Raw genomic sequence first — 21,720 nt, 5'->3', positions numbered from 1 at the left:
TGATATTCCCTGCCAAGTTAAGGGTGGTAGCCGGAGGTACTGTGCACTTTTTTCGCTGGCTGGATATGAATGAGAGGCAAATAGGCTGGGATCAAATTCGGGGTGATACAAGGAACAAAACAAATAGGAGAGGATGAGGATTTGCACACAGCCAAATAACCAAGCAACAGTCTTTAGGTAAACACTCCAAACGCCTCCTCAAATAATCAACTCCTCCAGCTACAGAGCCAGGCAGCATGAAATTAACACTGGCATCCCTGAAAGCCTGAGGCGAGTATATCTAGCAGAGGGGAGTGGCCAACACTGAAAATCTGAGACCATGAGGGGGTTTCTGCTTGGTAGCGGGATAGTCCTGCTCGAATGGCTGGTGGCCACACGAATCCTTGGTTGAGGGGTTTCCTAGGATCGGTGGGCATATCGTGTCTCCAGTGGGGTTGATTGTAAATTCATCAGCCAATTGAGCTGCTTGCTCTGGGAGTTTTTGGGCTTCCAGTCGGCTACCCACTCCTGTATTTATGGTGCCATTTTCTCCATAAGTTGCTTGAGTACAACCACTTCCTGCAGGGCATCAGCAGAGTGGGCAGCCCAACCATCGAGCCAGCGGTTGCAATGCCTTCGGAGTTAACTGCCAAATTCTACATAGGAGGCCCCCTGGCGAGACAAAGTTTAGAACTTTGTGCGATATCTTTTGGGGGTGATGGTAAAGAGGGCCAAAAGGGTATCTTTAATAGTCCAGGCAGTTCTGAGACGCAAGTGACCAGACAGCATCCTGTGCCCGGCTAGTCAAACTTGTCCACAGGTATTTGGCCCAATCAGCTGTGGGCACCTGGTGTACCAGCATCAGGGTCTCAGAATCTTGCAGATGTTCATCAACCTCTATGTTGGAATCATTAAACATAGGCACGTCTCAGTAGCAGAGATAATTTCCTTGCTGGTGAGTCATCATGGAGGTAGGGTCCGGCTTTGCGGTAGGGGTACTGTTTCTCCCAAAACTGATTCAATAACACAAGCCCTCTCCTCGCTTGAAGCTCCGGGTCCCAATATGATCAACAATTCCTGGATTCTAGATTACCACTGGATCCTGGATTTGGCAAGCAGTTTAATTCCTATGGGTGCACTTCAGCGGAGTTTTCATTGTCCTCTACGACATTCTGGGCATCGCAACAGACCAATTCCTGTATCAAATTCGACCGGGTGTCGGTGGCCTGTTATTCGATCCTTCAAAGCTAGCACAGCTCCTGCAGTCTCCGTTTTTTGTTGTGGCTGTATATCCCCTCCAGTTTTCCTCCCACGGCAGAGCTGGTGGGGTTGGACATAGTGGCGTCCAAAACCTGCTGTGTATGCCTCACCTATGGTCTGCTGGGTCTGTCTATATGCCTCCCTGGTTGTGGCACCCTTGGATGGTGTCTACAAACACCAGTCCCCTGTATCTCCCCCTGATCTGCTGGGCTGAGTAGTATTCCACCACTTGCCACCAAATGTGGAGACATGGGGGTCTCCCGTGGACATAATACTACTTAGACAACACAGGGTGAAGGTAAAACAGTGTGGCAATAATTTATTGAACCACAAAACAGACAATATCATATATAAGAGTCCCAGAAAATACACAAGATGGTGCAAAATTACAAAGTCTCACCCTTCCGCTGGCTCGCCGAGATTTGAGCTGCTGCAATTTCAAGGCTTCCAGGGCCAACTACCACAACCAGTTGCACCCCGCTTTAGGCGGGCACCCACAGACAGGAGGTAGCGGCAAGCTTAGGAAGTTGACAGTCCATGGAAGTACATGGCCAGGCGACCTAATTGTCCCAACCCGGATTCTTCAAAAACATCTCTGAGGGTTCAGCGATGGTCAAAGGAGCAGATCTGTGTTCTTAAGCTGACATCCTGTAGAGTCACACAGAATAGAGGCAGAGACACCTTTTATATAGTTCTCAACTATCCTTTCAAGCAATCATAGACAGCTCATCCTCCAATGTTAACTTGCAAACATTGAAGATTAAACTGTAACCACCTAAACAATGCAAGTAAACAAGCTGCATGGGTTGGTTTTATGTGTAATCAACATATTAGGAAATTGCATTGTGCTATGACCCTGTCTTGCAAAAATAATAGTACAATAAACTGTAGGAACTGATATAAGAGGTAAATAACAGCCAGTTATCAATTTACCAAGTCAACCTTCAAGAAGAGTTAACATCCAGACTCATGAATAATAGTTATGTCTCTGGGCCTACTGAATTTATGTCTGGCATAATTAAGAAGAAAAGCTCTGTCGTCTCAATCATTATATATTGTGGCAAGACGACTCACTCGGCTGTAGTCGGAAGTAGACACAGGAACGGTTTTGGCTGCAGGTTTATTTTGTCAGTATAAAGCACTGCAGACTTCAGCAAAATAAAACTCAGCCTTGCTGGCATAAAGGTTAAACAAAAGACAAAGGATAACACAGTCCATATATGTGCGGGTTCACCTGCACCACTTTGCAGCAAACTTCAGCTCCTCCTGAGCTGAAACTCCACAGTCTGGAGACTTGACTCTCCAAACTCCCAACAACAGAAAAAAAACAGGGACTGAGCATTTAACCTTGCTCAGCCACACTCTGAGGGGGAGGTATGGTGAATGACGTCCTTCCCATCTCTGTAATTCACACAAAACCACTCCCTTCACAATGGTGATTTAAACCCCCAACATATAACATGCTGGAGAAAAGTTGTAGGTTCAGTTCTCTAAGGCTAGCAGCCATAGTGAAACATACCTCCCCTCACATATAACACCAGGAACTCTGTCACAATATATATATATATATATATATATATATGTGTATATTTGTTTTATATATATATATATATATAACAGTACAGACCAAAAGTTTGGACACACCTCATTTAAAGATTTTTCTGTATTTTCATGACTATGAAAATTGTACATTCACACTGAAGGCATCAAAACTATGAATTAACACATGTGGAATTATATACTTAACAAAAAAGTGTGAAACAACTGAAAATATGTCTTATATTCTAGGTTCTTCAAAGTAGCCACCTTTTGCTTTGATGACTGCTTTGCACACTCTTGGCATTCTCTTGATTAGCTTCAAGAGGTAGTCACCGGAAATGGTCTTCCAACAATCTTGAAGGAGTTCCCAGAGATGTTTAGCACTTGTTGGTCCTTTCGCCTTCACTCTGCGGTCCAGCTCACCCCAAACCATCTCGATTGGGTTCAGGTCTGGTGACTGTGGAGGCCAGGTCATCTGGCGTAGCACACCATCACTCTCCTTCTTGGTCAAATACACATTACACAGCCTGGAGGTGTGTTTGGGGTCATTGTCCTGTTGAAAAATAAATGATGGTCCAACTAAACGCAAACTGCATGGAATAGCATGCCGCTGCAAGATGCTATGGTAGCCATGCTGGTTCAGTATGTCTTCAATTTTGAATAAATCACCAACAGTGTCACCAGCAAAGCACCCCCACACCATCACACCTCCTCCTCCATGCTTCACGGTGGGAACCAGGCATGTAGAGTCCATCTGTTCACCTTTTCTGCGTCGCACAAAGACACGGTGGTTGGAACCAAAGATCTCAAATTTGGACTCATCAGACCAAAGCACAGATTTCCACTGGTCTAATGTCCATTCCTTGTGTTCTTTAGCCCAAACAAGTCTCTTCTGCTTGCTGCCTGTCCTTAGTGGTTTCCTAGCAGCTATTTTACCATGAAGGCCTGCTGCACAAAGTCTCCTATTAACAGTTGTTGAAGAGATGTGTCTGCTGCTAGAACTCTGTGTGGCATTGACCTGGTATCTAATCTGAGCTGCTGTTAACCTGCAATTTCTGAGGCTGGTGACTCGGATAAACTTATCCTCAGAAGCTGAGGTGACTCTTGGTCTTCCTTTCCTGGGGCGGTCCTCATGTGAGCCAGTTTCTTTGTAGCGCTTGATGGTTTTTGCAACTGCACTTGGGGACACTTTCAAAGTTTTCCCAATTTTTCGGACTGACTGACCTTCATTTCTTAAAGTAATGATGGCCACTCGTTTTTCTTTACTTAGCTGCTTTTTTCTTGCCATAATACAAATTCTAACAGTCTATTCAGTTGGACTGTCAGCTGTGTATCCACCAGACTTCTGCACAACACAACTGATGGTCCCAACCCCATTTATAAGGCAAGAAATCCCACTTATTAAACCTGACAGGGCACACCTGTGAAGTGAAAACCATTTCCGGTGACTACCTCTTGAAGCTCATCAACAGAATGCCATGAGTGTGGAAAGCAGTCATCAAAGCAAAAGGTGGCTACTTTGAAGAACCTAGAATATAAGACATATTTTCAGTTGTTTCACACTTTTTTGTTAAGTATATAATTCCACATGTGTTAAATCATAGTTTTGATGCCTTCAGTGTGATTGTACAATTTTCATAGTCATAAAAATACAGAAAAATCTTTAAATGAGAAGGTGTGTCCAAACTTTTGGTCTGTACTATATATATATATATATATATATATATATAGTGGTGCCAGAATCCATATTCTTGTCATAATGCCATGTTAGCTTTATGTTGGCACAATTGTTCATCCTCATGTTCCTCATGTATGTGAAGCACTATATCCATCAGTACTTTGCACTCACTGAAGAGTACCTTGATGTGGTGAGACGCTTCAGCGTTGCCCATCTGTCCTCACTGACGCACCTCTGACGATGCACTCTCCCAACATGTGGATGCACTGCTGATTAGACAACACAGCTGCACGGTGTATGCCTGCCTCCTGCCTAAAAGGAATCACACAGCCTCTGGTAATCATCTTTCAATATGTTTTGCAGATATAAAGCCCACAAAGCCCCTATTGCTTAGCACTTTCCCTGATGAAGCTGTAACCAACAGCAATATGCGTGGGCTGTCTGGGCTACATGAGCCATGGGTCCATGAGTGACATGTTGCTTAGCTTACTCTGGTTAGCATAGGGCACCTTATCTAGCACTAGGCACTTTAGCTATTACATATTTGCCTAGGAATAGTCTATGAGCGTTTTTCCTATGTGGTTATAAAAATCTTATAAGCATCTTTATATACCTTCTATAGGCTTTTCTTGTGTCTATTTATTGTTGGATAACTGGATACATCTGGGTACAGCTGTTTAAGATTACCATAAAGGCTATGTGCAGATGGTGAGTTTTTGTTGCATTTTTGCGGCGTTTTTTTCCGTGCAGAAATGGGCCAAAAATGCTAGGAAATCCGTGTGCCAGCTAATGCAATGACAATCCTGAAGTGCTATGCACATGATCAGAAATTTTCCTGTCAGGTTTGTCATTGCGTTTAAATCTGCAGCATGTCAATTCTTTGTGCGCTTATGCAGCGTTTTTCACTCATTGACTTCAATGGAGTCAGTCAAATTCACACCAAAACAGGTATAAAAATATTTGCGGATTTGCTGCGGATGTTTGCTGCTTATTTGGCTGACTCAATTCAAGTCAATGAGTCAAATACGCGGCAAAAACGCACAAATAATTTTCCGCAGGAGACAACTCCTCCCATCATCCTATAGCCGATCCAGTTGATAATAGCGGGAGCAGGCGTGGCTGAGGGGAGAAGTAGTCTCCTCAGCCAACGTCTGTGCCCAGTGTAAAAAAAAAAAAAAAAAAAAGTTAAAATAAGTTGATATTAAAATAAAAATACCTTATATTTACCTATCCGCCGTACCCCGAGTGTTCCATGGTAATCCGCTCATCTGGCAGCACGCTATACACTAACAAGAGCATGATCACTCCCAGCAGTGTATAGCGCTGAGCTGCGGGAATGAGGTCACAGGAGTTTATCAGCTGAAGATCAGCTGAGAGCTCCGGGATCTCACTTTACGGCAGTAGTGCTGTGTGAGAATTTTCTCACACAACACTGTTGCAGTAAGTGAGGTCACCGGAGCTCTTAGCTGATTTTAAGTTGATAATAATAATAATTTTTATTTATATAGCGCCGACATATTCCGCAGCACTTTACAATTAAGCGGGGACATGTACAGACAATAAATTCAATACAAGGTAAGACAATTTACACAGTTACATTAGGAGCAGGGCCGGCTCCAGGTTTTTGTGGGCCCTGAGCAAAAGAGTCTCAGTGGGCCCCTTTTAACACATACTACGATTCATGATACACAGATACCGCAGAGAAATATATATATATATATAGTACAATTCTGAAGATTTCACTTCTTACATTACATGAGCGATATCTATTGTAAATTCTACAATAGCTCAGAAACCGGTGAATCCTCCCAGCGTACAGTGCAGACCGGACAGTATAGTCCTCCATACGGTATTATGGGCACCACATAGTCCTCCATACAGTATTATGGGCCCCATACAGTGGTGGCCAAAAGTATTGGCACCCCTGCAATTCTGTCAGATAATACTCAGTTTCTTCCTGAAAATGATTGCAATCACAAATTCTTTGGCATTATTCTCTTCATTTAATTTGCTTGCAAGGAAAAAACACAAAAGAGAATGAAGCAAAAATCAAATCATTGATGATTTCACACAAAACTCCAAAAATGGGCCAGACAAAAGTATTGGCACCCTCAGCCTAATGGTTGCACAACCTTTAGCCAAAATAACTGCGAACAACCGCTTCCGGTAACCATCAATGAGTTTCTTATAATGCTCTGCTGGAATTGTAGACCATTCTTCTTTGGCAAACTGCTCCAGGTCCCTGATATTTGAAGGGTGCCTTCTCCAAACTGCCATTTTGAGATCTCTCCACAGGTGTTCTATGGGATTCAGGTCTGGACTCATTGCTGGCCACCTTAGAAGTCTCCAGTGCTTTCTCTCAAACCATTTTATAGTGCTTTTGGAAGTGTGTTTTGGGTCATTGTCCTGCTGGAAGACCCATGACCTCTGAGGGAGACCCAGGTTTCTCACACTGGGCCCTACATTATGCTGCAAAATTTGTTGGTAGCCTTCAGACTTCATAATGCCATGCACACGGTCAAGCAGTCCAGTGCCAGAGGCAGCAAAGAAACCCCAAATCATCAGGGAACCTCCGCCATGTTTGACTGTAGGGACCGTGTTCTTTTCTTTGAATGCCTCTTTTTTTTTTTCCTGTACACTCCATGTTGATGCTTTTTCCCAAAAAGCTCTACTTTTGTCTCATCTGACCAGAGAACATTCTTCCAAAACGTTTTAGGCTTTCTCAGGTAAGTTTTGGCAAACTCCAGCCTGGCTTTTTTATGTCTCGGGGTAAGAAGTGGGGTCTTCCTGGGTATCCTACCATACAGTCCCTTTTCATTCAGACGCCGACGGATAGTACGGGTTGACAATGCTGTACCCTCAGACTGCAGGGCAGCTTGAACTTGTTTGGATGTTAGTCGAGGTTCTTTATCCACCATCTGCACAATCTTGCGTTGAAATCTCTCGTCAATTTTTCTTTTCCGTCCACATCTAGGGAGGTTAGCCACAATGCCATGGACTTTAAACTTCTTGATGACACTGCGCATGGAAGACACAGGAACATTCAGGTCTTTGGAGATGGACTTGTAGCCTTGAGATTGCTCATGCTTCCTCACAATTTGGTTTCTCAAGTCCTCAGACAGTTCTTTGGTCTTCTTTCTTTTCTCCATGCTCAATGTGGTACACACAAGGACACAGGACAGAGGTTGAGTCAACTTTAATCCATGTTAACTGGCTGCAAGTGTGATTTAGTTATTGCCAATACCTGTTAGGTGCCACAGGTAAGTTACAGGTGCTGTTAATTACACGAATTAGAGAAGCATCACATGATTTTTCAAACAGTGACAATACTTTTGTCCACCCCCTTTTTTAGGTTTGGTGTGGAATTATATCCAATTTGGCTTTAGGACAATTCTTTTTGTGTTTTTTTCATTGAAGACAAATTAAATGAAGATAATAATACCAAAGAATTTGTGATTGCAATCATTTTCAGGAAGAAACTGAGTATTATCTGACAGAATTGCAGGGATGCCAATACTTTTGGCCACCACTGTATATTGCTCCATGCAGAATACTAGTCCCCATATAACGCTCCATACAGGATACTGGTCCCAATATAACGCTCCATACAGGATACTGGCCTCCATATAACGCTCCATAGAGGATAATGGCCCCTATATAACTCTCCATACAGATTACTGGATCCCACATAATGCCCCATGCAGGATGTCACCCCCCTTATAATGCCCCATGCAGGATATCACCTCTCCCCTCCGTATAATGCCCCATGCAGGATGTCACCTCTTCCCCCCATATAATGCCCCATGCAGGATGTCACTTCTCCCCCCCCATATAATGCCCCATGCAGGATGTCACCCCCCCATATAATGCCCAATGCAGGATGTCACCTCTCCCCCCCCATATAATGCCCCATGCAGGATGTCAATTGTCCCCCCCCACCATATAATGCCCCATGCCTCCATACATATAAAAAAAAAATCAAATACTCCCCTCACTTCTCACCTGCTGCCGCTGCTCCGGACTCCTCACCCGTGCCGGCATCTTCCCGCTCTGCGCTGTCTGTGACAGCTCAGGAGAGAGCGCGGTGTAAAGATGTCACCGCGCCCTCTGACCTGAGAAGTCACAGTGCGGCAGCCCCGGAAGAGACCGGAGCTGCCGCGGAGGCACGGGGAGAGTTAAGTATTGTGCCGGGGCCCTGAGCAAGCGGGGGAGAGCAGGCGCTGACACCGGCACCGCACCGCTCACGGGTCCCATAGCGCGCCGGGGTGCTCGACGGTGAATGAGACCCCTGCCTGCTCAGGGCCCCGGCACTTGCCCGGGTGCTGACGCCGGCCCTGATTAGGAGTGAGTTCCCTGCTCGCAAGCTTACAATCTACAAGGAAATGGGACGCAATAGGTGAAAAGTGCTTGTTATTTCAAGTCTAGCAATTATAATAAATAGGGATTTTCATATAAGGCTGCATGATCCGGTCATCAGCCCGTATATTTAAGTGCAATAATCAAGTATCGAGTGCAGTTATCGAGGGTGTGGAGACAGATGAATAGTAGTGAACAGATTCTTAATAATATTTAGGAGGGAACAGGGGAAGGCTGAGTTGAAGTGGTAGGCTTGTTTAACCCCTTTACGACATAGGGCATATTAATACGTATCTGTGCTCTGGGCCTTATGGACCAAATACGTATTTATACGCCCTATCTTTAATGCGGCACCGCGACCGAAGTACTAGGATCGGTGCGATCGCCGATCAAATCGATCGCACCGATCACAGCGGGACCGCACAGTAACAGGGCGGTGACCGGCTTGTGACCTGCCTGTCATCTCCCCATGACCCCCTGTGATGTGATAGATCCCCCAGCCAGCTCTGATTGGAGCGATCGATGATGACATCGATCGCTCCAATCAGAGTACCTGAACACAGGTGACAGGGCGGTCACAGGGCGGTGACCGGCTTGTGACCTGCCTGTCACCTCCCTGTGACCCCCTGTGGTGTGTGCCCAGGCCCCAGCCATCTCTGATTGGTGCGATCGATGTCATCATCGATCGCACCAATCAGAGTACCTGACCGGGAGGTGACCGGGTGGTGACCGGCCTGTGACCTGCCTGTCACCACCCTGTCACCGCCCTGCAGATCCTCACACTTGGTGAGGATTTCTACACAGCGGTCACGTCTGATCTGCGCTGTGCTGGGCTTTGTAGTGCCACATAATCTTCTGTTACACTACAAGACCTTTCTCCTACCTGCTCCAGTCGCTGCTGCTGCTCCGGCATCCTGCTGCAGTCTCCAGGGTCCTGGATCTCCTGCTCCGGCGTCCTGCTGCTGTCTCCAGGTTGCTGGGTCTCCAGCTTCGGCGTCCTGCTGCTGTCTCTAGGATCCTGGGTCTCCAGCTCCTTATCCTGCTGCTGCGGATCCTGCTCCAGAGCCTCTTCCAGAACCTGCTGCTGATCCTGTCGAAAGAAGAACAGAGGAGACTTTGGTAAGTCCATCTCTGTTCTCCCCTCATCCACCCCTCTTCCCCCCTCCTCCTCTCCCCCCTCCTTTTACCCCCAATCCCCCCCCCCCCCCAGTTGTTTTTTCTTTTCGTTCGTCCTACAGCGGCCGAGCGCTGAGCAGTGTCTACGTCACTGATCAACGTCCATGCTCGCTGCTTTTCTGGACTTTTTCTTGTCCCTGTCAATCCCCCCCCCCCACCTTTGCACCACATCCGCGCACACACCCAGCAGCTGCCGAGAGTTCACACCAAGCACACTGACACACACACACTCTCTAAATAAAGTACTGACAAACACGCACCACATACTCGAGAAAAAAAAATTGTCCGGCACATCCCAGACTCGCTATTCAGCGGAGGAGGCATACGCTATTGTTGCCTCCAACACTGAGACTGACAGCGTGGGCGAGGATCCCACATTTCTTTACTTTTCCGATGCCTCATCGTCCTCCTCTTCCTCCTCAGGTGCTGCTGGACCACCCCGCAGTCGTCGCAGGAGAGAAGATGTTCCAGCACCCCCCACTACTGATCCCGTATGGACCTTGCCCCCCGAAAATTTTGAGCCACTGATTCCTGATTTCGTGGTGGAATCAGGAATCAAGTTTGACACCACCGGCCTCACAGAAATAGACTTTTTCAAAGTCTTTTTTTCTGAGGATTTTATAAACCTCATGGTGGGCCAAACTAATTTGTATGCTCATCAATTTTTGGAACAAAACCTGTCTTCATCATTTTCTAACTGGTCTCCTGTAGACACAGAAGAAATGATGAAGTTTTGGGGCCTGGTCCTTCATATGGGGATCCTGAAAAAAACAGAGGTTCAGCAATACTGGAGTGTTGACGTTTTGTATAACACTCCAGTGTTCCGAATGGTCATGACCCGGACACGTTTTGAGGCCATCCACAAGTTCTTGCATTACCAAGATAATGCAAGGTGTCCTGCACACGATGACCCGAACTTTGATCGTCTTTTCAAAGTTCGGCCGGTCATCGAGCACTTCAACAACAAGTTTGGTGAAGTGTACGTGCCCCAAAGGGACATCTGCGTGGATGAGTCCTTAATTTCTTTTAAGGGGCGGCTTGAATTCCGGCGGTACCTGCCCAGTAAAAGGTCCAGGTACGGGATCAAGCTGTATAAACTTTGTGAGAGTACCTCAGGGTACACTCACAAGTTTAGAATTTATGAAGGGAAGGACTCCCGGATTGAACCCCCTGAATGCCCCCCTGTTCTGGGAGTGAGTGGGAAAATTGTGTGGGACTTGGTGCACCCACTGCTGGATAAAGGTTATCACCTGTACGTGGATAACTTTTATACAAGTATCCCGCTCTTCAAATCCCTCTCTGCGCGACATACCGCAGCTTGCGGTACTGTCCGCAAAAATCAGAAAGGCCTCCCAAAGACGCTTATTGGGCAGCTGCTCAGAAGGGGTGAGAGCAGAGCCCAATGTAGCGACCACCTGTTGGTAGTCAAGTACAAGGACAAGAGGGATGTCCTTCTCTTGACCACCATACATGGTGATGGCAGCACCCTCAGCACTGTAAGAGGTTCCACTACACAGGTCGCCAACCCAGACTGTGTAGTGGGGTACAAGTACATGGGGGGAGTTGATCTCTCAGATCAAGTCCTCCAGCCGTACAGTGCTTTGAGAAAGGCCAAGGTATGGTATAAGAAGCTGGCCGTGCACATTGTTCAGATGGCAATGCACAACGCTTTCCTTCTGTCAAAATGTGCAGGCCAGACTTCTTCGTCGTATCTTCACTTTCAGGAGACAGTTATCAAGGCCTTGATATTTGGCAGTGGTGGCGGAGCGGGCCCCACTACTTCTGGAACTGAAGGACCTCGAATTGTACCAGGCCAGCATTTCCCGGGGCAGATCCCTCACAGCGGAAAAAAAAGGTAAGTCACAAAAGAAGTGCTGAGTGTGTTACCGAAGGGTAATACGCAAGGACACCATTTACCAATGTGACACCTGCCCCGACAAACCTGGCCTCTGCATGAAAGACTGCTTCAAAAGGTACCATACTTCCTGGACTATTGAATTAATTTCTGACGTATGACAACCTGACGAACACTACACAGCTGACGTAGTGTTCGTCAGGTTGTCATACTTCAGTTGTGTAGTGTTAGTCAGGTTGTCCTACACAACTGGCGTATAACACTACATTATAAAATTGACAAATCAGGTATCCATTCCAAAAAGGGGGCACTTGTTGGGCATTTTCACTTTAGGCACATCAGGGGCTCTGAGAACGTGACATGACGCCCGCAGACCATTCCATCAAAGTCTGCATTCCAAAGCGTCACTCCTTCCCTTCCGAGCCCTGACATGCGCCCAAACAGTAGTTTTCTCCAACACATGGGGTATCAACGTACTCAGGAGAAATTGCACAACAACTTTTGGGGTCCAATTTCTCCTAGTACCCTTGTGAAAATAAAAATATTGCGGCTAAAAGATCGTTTTTGTGGAAAAAAAAAGATTTTTTTTTCACGGCTCTCCAAACGCAACATGGTGTCCGCTAACAATTTGAGCCGATTTTCCATTCAATTTGTTAGCGGACACCATGTCGCGTTTGGAGAGACCCTGTGTGCCTAAACATTGGAGCTCCCCCACAAGTGACCCCATTTTGGAAACTAGACCCCCCAAGGCACCTATCTAGATGCATAGTGAGCACTTGTAACCCCCAGGTGCTTCACAAATTAATCCGTAAAAATAAAAAAGTGTTTTTTTCCCCACTTTTTCATTTTTACGAATCAATTTGTGAAGCACCTGGGGGTTCCAAGTGCTCACTATGCATCTAGATAGGTGCCTTGGGGGGTCTAGTTTCCAAAATGTGGTCACTTGTGGGGGAGCTCCAATGTTTAGGCATATAGGGGATCTCCAAACGCAACATGGTGTCCGCTAACAATTTGAGCCGATTTTCCATTCAATTTGGGGGTCACTTGTGGGGGGTTTCCACTGTTTAGGCACATCAGGGGCTCTCCAAACGCAACATGGCGTCCGCTAATTATTCAAGCAAATTTTACAATCAAAAAGTCAAATGGCGCTCCTTCCCTTCCGAGCCCTGCCGTGCGCCCAAACAGTGTTTTTTCCCCACATATTGGGTATCTGCGTGCCCAGGGGAAATTGCACAACAAATTTTGGGGTCCATTTTTTCTTGTTACCCCTGCGAAAATAAAAAAAATTGGGTCTAAAGTAACATTTTTGTGAAAAAAGTTAAATGTTCATTTTTTTCTTCCACATTCCAAAAATTCCTGTGAAGCACCTGAAGGGTTAATAAAGTTCTTGAATGTGGTTTTGAGCACCTTGAGGGGTGCAGTTTTTAGAATGGTGTCACTTTTGGGTATTTTCTGTCATAAAGACCTCTCAAAGTGACTTCAAATGTGATGTGGTCCCTAAAAAAATGGTTTTGTAAATTTTGTTGGAAAAATGAGAAATCGCTGGTCAACTTTTAACCCTTATAGCTCCCTAACAAAAAAAAATGTTGGTTCCAAAATTGTTCTGATGTAAAGTAGACATGTGGGAAATGTTATTTATTAACTATTTTGTGTGACATATCTCTCTGATTTAAGGGCATAAAAATTCAAATTTTGAAAATTGCCAAATTTTCAAAATTTTCGCCAAATTTCCGTTTTTTTCACAAATAAACGCAAGTGATATCGAAGAAATTTTACCACAATCATAAAGTACAATATGGTACGAAAAGACAATCTCAGAATCAGGGGGATCCGTTGAAGCATTCCAGAGTAATTACCTCATAAAGTGACAGTGGTCAGAAATGTAAAAATTGGCCTGGTCATGAACGTGCAAACCACCCGCGGGGGTAAAGGGGTTAAATATGGGACCTAGGAAGAGAAAGTGGCATTGTATGCCGATGATTTCCTCTCATTGCTAGGAGATGCTGGGGGGCCTCTGGAGAGCACGATGGCGACAATCTGTAGCTGACATTCCTTCCAAAGACCATACTAAGGACTAGGGGACACTCATTACAGGTGGAATCATGGCAATTCCGGAAAACAGGAAAGGGTTCTTTCCATTCAGGGCAGTGAGACTGTGGAATGCCCTACTACAAGAAGTAGTAATGACAGACACTATAACAACTTTTAAAAAAAGGGCTGGATGATTTCCTCAGTACACAAAATATCGTGGGTTATAGATAATTTAGTGACAACAAATGTGTAATTGGTGGAGAAAGGTTGAACTTGATGGACTTAGGTCAACCTATGTAACATCCTCATGTTTCTATATGGCGATCTCCACCCCAAGACATTCAGAACTTATTTAAGAAAAGTCAACAAAATGGGGATGAAAACCATAATTACCAAAAAAGGATGAGGTTCCAGCAGTGATCTGATTGATCCGACTGTTAAAGGCGAACTCAGCAAGAGGTAAGAATGAAGACCAGTCCTCCTGCTGAGCTGCAACAAAACACCTTAAAATTTAAACACCGTTTTCCACTCATCACCCTTCTTGGTGTGAATCAAATTGTAATAAGCCCCTCTAAGGTCAAGGTTAGAAAACCATTTATACCCCAAAAGCTGATTATAGTCATGGCTCTGCTCCGCAAACCTTGTACACGGGCGGCTTCGCTCTGTACACCTTGTACACACCTGCTCCGCTCCGTACACCTCTTACACACACAGCTCCGCTCAGTACACCTCGTAAACACACTGCTCCTCTCCGTACACCTTGTACACACACGGCTCCGCTCCGTACGCCTCGTACAAGCGCGGCTCCGCTCTGTACTGTGACAGAGTGCACCTCCCCTCAGCCTGTTTTCATGGACCATACTGTAATCAGTCCTATATTAGCATTTTCTGTCCTGCATCTAGCGGTGGGGGGGGGCTTGTGTGTCTTTGTTCCTCTTCGTATGGGGCTTCCCTTAAATACACAAATCTGCAGACCAGCTGGAGACTGTAGTTTTAGGCTGCGTGCCCACTATGCGTTTTTCAAGCATTTTTGCGGCGGAATTTCCGCAGCAGAAACGCTTTGAAAATGCTTGGTAATACGTGCCCCATGGTCCCCAATGATAATCCGCATTTTCTGTGCACATGCTGCGGAATTTCCTGCAGCGGATTCTCAGTGTGGAAAAATCCACAGCATGTCCATTATTTGTGCGTTTCCTCATGCGGAATTGCCTACTAAATGCATTTGAAATCCGCATGGCAAATCCGCATGTTAAAACGCTCAGGCTGCGTGCCCATTATGCGTTTTTCGAGCATTTATGCTGCGGAATTTCCGCAGCGTAAACGCTTAAAAAATGCTGTGTAATCCGTCCCCCATGGTCCCCAATGACAAGCCGCAATGTCAATGCCCATGATGCAGATTTTTCTGCAGCGTTTATGCTGCGCTCAAAAATCCGCAGCATGTCTATTAATTTTGCGGACACGCAGCGTAATCGCCGCCATTGACTTGCATTGGAACGCATGGATTACGCATCACTGCATCTGTACATGCGCCTTCCATGCGTTCCAATGTGCGGATGGTACCCGGGTGTGGAGGAGAGGAGACTCTCCTCCGGACCCGGGTACCATAGTACCTGTAAAAAAAAGAATAAAATAAAAAATAAAGATTATATTTACCTTCTGACGGCCCCCGCTGCGCTCATTCTCCTTTGCCGGCAGATCGCGGTGAACTGTAGGACCTGCGCTGACATCATAGTCATGTGACGGGAGGTCCTTCAGTACAGTGCACCGCTAGTTGCCAGCAGCTGGACGGAGGGAAGCAAGACTGCGGGGGCCATCCGAGGGTAAGTATAGATTTATTTTTTTTATTTTTTGACATTCTTTGGTGGTCACACTATATAAATGCATGCCGGTTGCATGGATTTATATAGTGTGACCAAGTTGTCAAGCACTTTCCAAGTGATGCTAAAATCGCTTGGAAAGCGCTTGTCAACCCGCATGCGGAAATGCATGTGAAGAACACTTCACATCCGCATGTCCCTGGCAGGAAAAACGCATGTACAATCCGCATGTACAATCCGCATGCGGATGCAGAAATGCTGCGGAAAATTTCTGCTTCAATTCTGCATCGTGGGCACATAGCCTTAAGATGATTCTTCATTCTTTGAATTACCTGTAGTAAATGTTTAAGGCTATGTGCCCACGATGCAGAAATGAAGCAGAAAATTTCTGCAGCATTTCTGCATCTCCCTGGCAGAAAAAACGCATGCAGATTGTGCATGAGTTTTTCCTGCAGAATACATGCGGATTCACATGCGTATCCACATGCGTTTCCGCATGCAGATTGACAAGCGCTTTCCAGGCGATAGCATCACTTGGAAAGTGCTTGACAAGTAGGTCACACTATATGAATCCATGCAAACGGCATGGATTTATATAGTGTGACCGTAAAAATAAAAAAATAAAGCTATACTCACCCCCGATGCCCCGGCGTGTGCTGCACCGCTGGTTCCTGGCTGCCGGCATATCGCGAGACAGAGCGGTGAAAGGCCTGCGGTCACATGACTGTGACGTCACCGAAGGTCCTTCAGCGCTGCCGGCTTGCAGAGAGAAGCCTTCGGAAAGGTGAGTATAAACTTTATTTTTTATTTTATTCTTTTTTTACAGGTACAATGGTACCCAGGTCTGGATGAGAGTCTCCTCTCCTCCAGAACTGGGTACCATCCGCACATAGAGACGCATAAAATCCGCTTGTACAAATGTACAGATGCAGATTCTATGCATCTCAATGCAAGTCAATGGCGGCCATTCCGCTGGGCTTCCGCAAAATTAATGAACATGCTGCGGATTTTTGTACGCAGCATAAACGCTGCGGAAAAATCCACAGCATGTGCATAGATCATGCGGAATCCCCTTGGGGACCATGGGGTGCGGATTACCTAGCGTTTCACAAGCATTTACGCTGCGGAAATTCCGCAGCATAAACGCTTGAAAAACGCTACGTGGGCACGAAGCCTAAGGGGGTGGGGTGTGAGTATCTCTGCCCAACCAGGGGGCTGATCCCAAGAGAAGAACAATAAGCCACATGATTGGAGTTAGTTGGTGCTGTGCTGTGTGAAGGGCTAGGATGTTGCTGAGGCCAGGTCCTGGTGACGTGTATGGTCTATTGGAGATCAGTTGCCACGTGGGATTGTGATGTTTAACCTCCCCGCTGGATTTGAGGACTTGAGCCACCGCCCCACTATCAGTATTTGGTCAGTATTTTTTCTCAGGAGTGGGAGCCAAAACCAGGAGTGGGTGATAAATGCAGAATTGGTGACTTGTTTCTATTATACCTTTTCTCTGATTGTTCCTCACCTGGTTTTGGCTCCCACTCCTGAGAAAAAATACTGACCGAATACAGATAGTGGGGCCGTGGCCTTAGCATAAGACTGTTGTTGCATTTTCCTTGGCGCCGGATTACCGGGTGGCGCCCCCGGATTTGTCCTTTTTTGTGTAGCCACCTTGAAGACTAATGAACCATATATTTGTTTGGTGTTATATTCTCCCAGTATCAATAAAGGTAGTTGCATTGTTCATCGACCAGCTGTCTCTGCCTGCTCCGTCTCACACTCCCTATCACACGTACGCCTCGTACACGCGAGGTTCCGCTTTGTACACCTCGTACACGCGCGGCTCCGCTCTGTGCACCTCGTAAACGCGTGGCTCCGCTCCGTACACCTCGTACACACGGCTCCGCTCCGTACACCTCGTACACACGGCTCTGCTCCATACACCTCGTACACACGACTCCGCTCCGTACACGTGCGGCTCAGTTCCGTGCACCTCGTAAACGCGCGGCTCCGCTCCATACACCTCATACACACGCAGCTCCGCTCCCAACATCTCGTACACAGACGGCTCCACTCCGAACACGCGCGGCTCAGCTCCGTACGCCTCGTAGACGCGCGGCTCCGCTCCGTACGCCTCGTAGACACGCGGCTCCGCTCCGTACGCCTCGTACACGCGCGGCTCCGCTCCGTACGCCTCGTACACACGCGGCTCTGCTACATCCACACAGTAAACCCCTCCTGACCCCACACATAAACTTCAGCTCATCCAGCACCATGACAACCAGCACAGCAGAGTCCTGCATCCACTGAGGCCCCTGATCCGAACACGCGCGGCTCCGCTGCGTACGCCTCGTACACGCGCGGCTCCTCTCCGTACGCCTCGTACACGCGTGGCTCCGCTCCGTATGCCTCGTACACGCACGGCTCTGCTCCGTACTCCTCGTACACGCACGGCTCTGCTCCGTACGCCTCGTACACGCGCGGCTCTGCTCCGTACGCCTCGTACACACGCGGCTCTGCTCCGTACGCCTCGTACACACGCGGCTCTGCTCCGTACGCCTCGTACACACGCGGCTCTGCTCCGTACGCCTCGTACACACGCGGCTCTGCTCCGTACGCCTCGTACACACGCGGCTCTGCTCCGTACGCCTCGTACACACGCGGCTCTGCTCCGTACGCCTCGTACACACGCGGCTCTGCTCCGTACGCCTCGTACACACGCGGCTCCGCTCCGTACGCCTCGTACACACGCGGCTCCGCTCCGTACGCCTCGTACACGCGCGGCTCCGCTCCGTACGCCTCGTACACGCGCGGCTCCTCTCCGTACGCCTCGTACACGCGTGGCTCCGCTCCGTATGCCTCGTACACGCACGGCTCTGCTCCGTACACCTCATACACGCACGGCTCTGCTCCGTACGCCTCGTACACGCACGGCTCTGCTCCGTACACCTCGTACACGCGCGGCTCCGCTCCGTACGCCTCGTACACACGCGGCTCCGCTCCGTACGCCTCGTACACACGCGGCTCCGCTCCGTACGCCTCGTACACACGCGGCTCCGCTCCGTACGCCTCGTACACACGCGGCTCTGCTCCGTACGCCTCGTACACACGCGGCTCTGCTCCGTACGCCTCGTACACACGCGGCTCGACTCCGTACGCCTCGTACACACGCGGCTCGGCTCCGTACACCTCGTACACACGCGGCTCCGCTCCGTACACCTCGTACACACGCGGCTCCGCCCCGTACACCTCGTACACACGCGGCTCCGCCCCGTACACCTCGTACACACGCGGCTCCGCTCCGTACACCTCGTACACACGCGGCTCCGCTCCGTACACCTCGTACACACACGGCTCTGCTCCGTACACCTCGTACACACACGGCTCTGCTCCGTACGCCTCGTACACGCGCGGCTCTGCTACATCCACACTGTAAACCCCTCCTCACCCCACACATAAACTTCACCTTATCCAGCACCATGACAACCAGCACAGCAGAGTCCTGCATCCACTGAGGCCCCTGATCATGTGACCCCTGACTCCTCCCCTCCTGTGACCTCATCACAGCTCCTGTGCGCACAGAGCAGCCATATATGTGGTGGCGGCTCTGCAGGTGGAGGTATGTGGAGACCCCCATTACTGGGCGCAGGGGGCATTAACCCCTTCAGCACCGAGACTCTTTTGGGGTCTTGTGTTGCCCCTTTATAAGAATCATAAGGTTTTTGTTCTGTTTCCTGTAATAGATACATACGACCCAACTATGGAGACAGGAAGGGAGGAAACGTATTGTTCTCATAGTACAGGGCCCCTTTACTGGCCCCACAGTGTAATGCCCCCATTATACCCCTTATGCGGGATGTATGATGCCCCACAGTGTAATGCCCCCATTATGCCCCTTATGCAGGATGTATGATGCCCCACAGTGTAATGCCCCCATTATGCCCCTTATGCAGGATGTATGATGCCCCCACACTGTGGAATGCCCCCATTATGCCCCTTATGCAGGATGTATGATGCCCCCCACAGTGTAATGCCCCCATTATGCCCCTTATGCAGGATGTATGATGCCCCCACACAGTGTAATGCCCCCATTATGCCCCTTATGCAGGATGTATGATGCCCCCACACAGTGTAATACCCCCATTATGTCCCTTATGCAGGATCTATGATGCCCCCACACAGTGTAGTGCCCCCATTATGCCCCTTATGCAGGATGTATGATGCCCCACACAGTGTAATGCCCCCATTATGCCCCTTATGCAGTATGTATGATGCCCCCACACAGTGTAATGCCCCCATTATGCCCCTTATGCAGTATGTATGATGCCCCCACACAGTGTAATGCCCCCATTATGCCCCTTATGCAGTACGTATGATGCCCCCACACAGTGTAATGCCCCCATTATGACCCTTATGCAGTATGTATGATGCCCCACACAGTGTAATGCCCCCATTATGCCCCTTATGCAGTATGTATGATGCCCCCACAGTGTAATCCCCCAATTATGTCCCTTATGCAGGATGTATGATGCCCCCACACAGTGTAATGCCCCCATTATGCCCCTTATGCAGGATGTATGATGCCCCCATTATGCCCCTTATGCAGGATGTATGGTGCCCCCATACAGTGTAATGCCCCCATTATGCCCCTTATGCAGGATGTATGATGCCCCCACACAGTGTAATGCCCCCATTATGCCCCTTATGCAGGATGTATGGTGCCCCCACACAGTGTAATGCCCCTTATGCAGGATGTATGATGCCCCCACACAGTGTAATGCCCCCATTATGCCCTTATGCAGGATGTATGATGCCCCCACACAGTGTAATGCCCCCATTATGCCCCTTATGCAGGATGTATGATGCCCCCACACAGTGTAATGCTCCCATTATGCCCCTTATGCAGGATGTATGGTGCCCCCACACAGTGTAATGCTCCCATTATTCACCTTATGCAGGATGTATGATGCCCCCACACAGTGTAATGCCCCCATTATGCCCTTATTCAGTATGTATGATGCCCCCACACAGTGTAATGCCCCCATTATGCCCCTTATGCAGGATGTATGATGCCCCCACACAGTGTAATGCTCCCATTATGCCCCTTATGCAGGATGTATGGTGCCCCCACACAGTGTAATGCTCCCATTATGCCCCTTATTCAGGATGTATGATGCCCCCACAGTGTAATGCCCCTTATGCAGGATGTATGATGCCCCCCACAGTGTAATACCCCCATTTTGCCCCTTATGCAGGATGTATGATGCCCCCACACAGTGTAATGCCCCCATTATGCCCCTTATGTAGTATAGACAGAAAACACAGAGTTTTTCTGATTGAGTAAAAAAAATGTCATTATAACTTTATTAGCACATACTGACCAACAATACATGTAAAAAAAAAAGACATGGGCAGGAGGAAAATGGAGAATAGCAGCAAGGGCGCAAACATGACCAGGAGGTGTCTTATGTCACACAGTGTGAAAACTAAAAGAAACGCCACACTCAGGTTTCATATAGGGCTAAGAGGCTTAACATGACCCATTGGTATGTAAACAGTGTAATTGACATGATTCAGCCATAATAACAATACAATGAAAAAACCTGTAGCAGGAGTTACTGTCAGCAAGGAGACCGCCAAACATTAAGTATGTAGTACCGCTTCCCGACGCGCGTTTCGCAAGGAATATAAACAGCTTTATCAAGGGAAGGTAGGGGTGTGTTGTACAAGGACCTCAAAATACCCAGGTGGGCGGTCACGTGGTGCACCACGTGACCGTAGCCCAGCCAATGGCATAAGATATATGGCGCATGCGCACAAAGCAGAACAGACCCGGCAACAAGCCGCACAGCGGTCACATCCTGGAGCGCGCAGCAGAGGCTGCATGATCACGGATAGGAAAACGACAAGCGCCGAGACCAGGAACGTGAAAGCGCCGGGCGCACGCGCTCAACATGCCAACATAGGTGAGTGTATACTGGTAATACCAATACAGAAGAATAAAGGCAAGGCAAATTCATGAGAAATAAAGTAATTTA

General features: G+C 47.9%; 2 protein-coding genes and 1 long non-coding RNA gene across 4 annotated transcripts in view; 2 read left to right on the top strand and 1 right to left on the bottom strand.

Annotated features, from left to right (window-relative positions):
* The window catches only part of LOC141270496 (uncharacterized), a 462,326-nt gene that overhangs the window by 24,529 nt on the left and 416,077 nt on the right, over positions 1-21,720 (top strand). The window lies entirely within an intron of this gene.
* LOC141270613 (uncharacterized) lies at positions 1,646-19,219 on the bottom strand. Its single transcript, XR_012321714.1, has 3 exons — positions 19,149-19,219; positions 4,638-4,768; positions 1,646-1,887 (listed from the first exon to the last, which is right to left on the bottom strand). It is a non-coding gene; the product is annotated as an uncharacterized lncRNA (long non-coding RNA).
* LOC141270523 (uncharacterized) overlaps positions 19,241-21,720 on the top strand; it is a 63,448-nt gene continuing 60,968 nt past the window's right edge. Inside the window, exon 1 of one of the 2 annotated variants that reach the window (XM_073680556.1) lies at positions 19,241-19,301. The gene's annotated coding sequence lies outside the window, so the exon portion shown is untranslated. Of the gene's footprint in view, positions 19,302-20,746; positions 21,649-21,720 lie in introns of those variants that run through there. The other variant, XM_073680555.1, reaches the window with a different exon arrangement.

This window comes from Phyllobates terribilis, unplaced genomic scaffold (genome assembly GCF_046119375.1).
Source record: "Phyllobates terribilis strain yellow unplaced genomic scaffold, ASM4611937v1 Scaffold_5__5_contigs__length_657084704, whole genome shotgun sequence".
In the NCBI taxonomy this organism is placed as follows: Eukaryota; Metazoa; Chordata; class Amphibia; order Anura; family Dendrobatidae; genus Phyllobates; species Phyllobates terribilis.
This window is presented reverse-complemented; position numbering and strand designations above follow the sequence as displayed.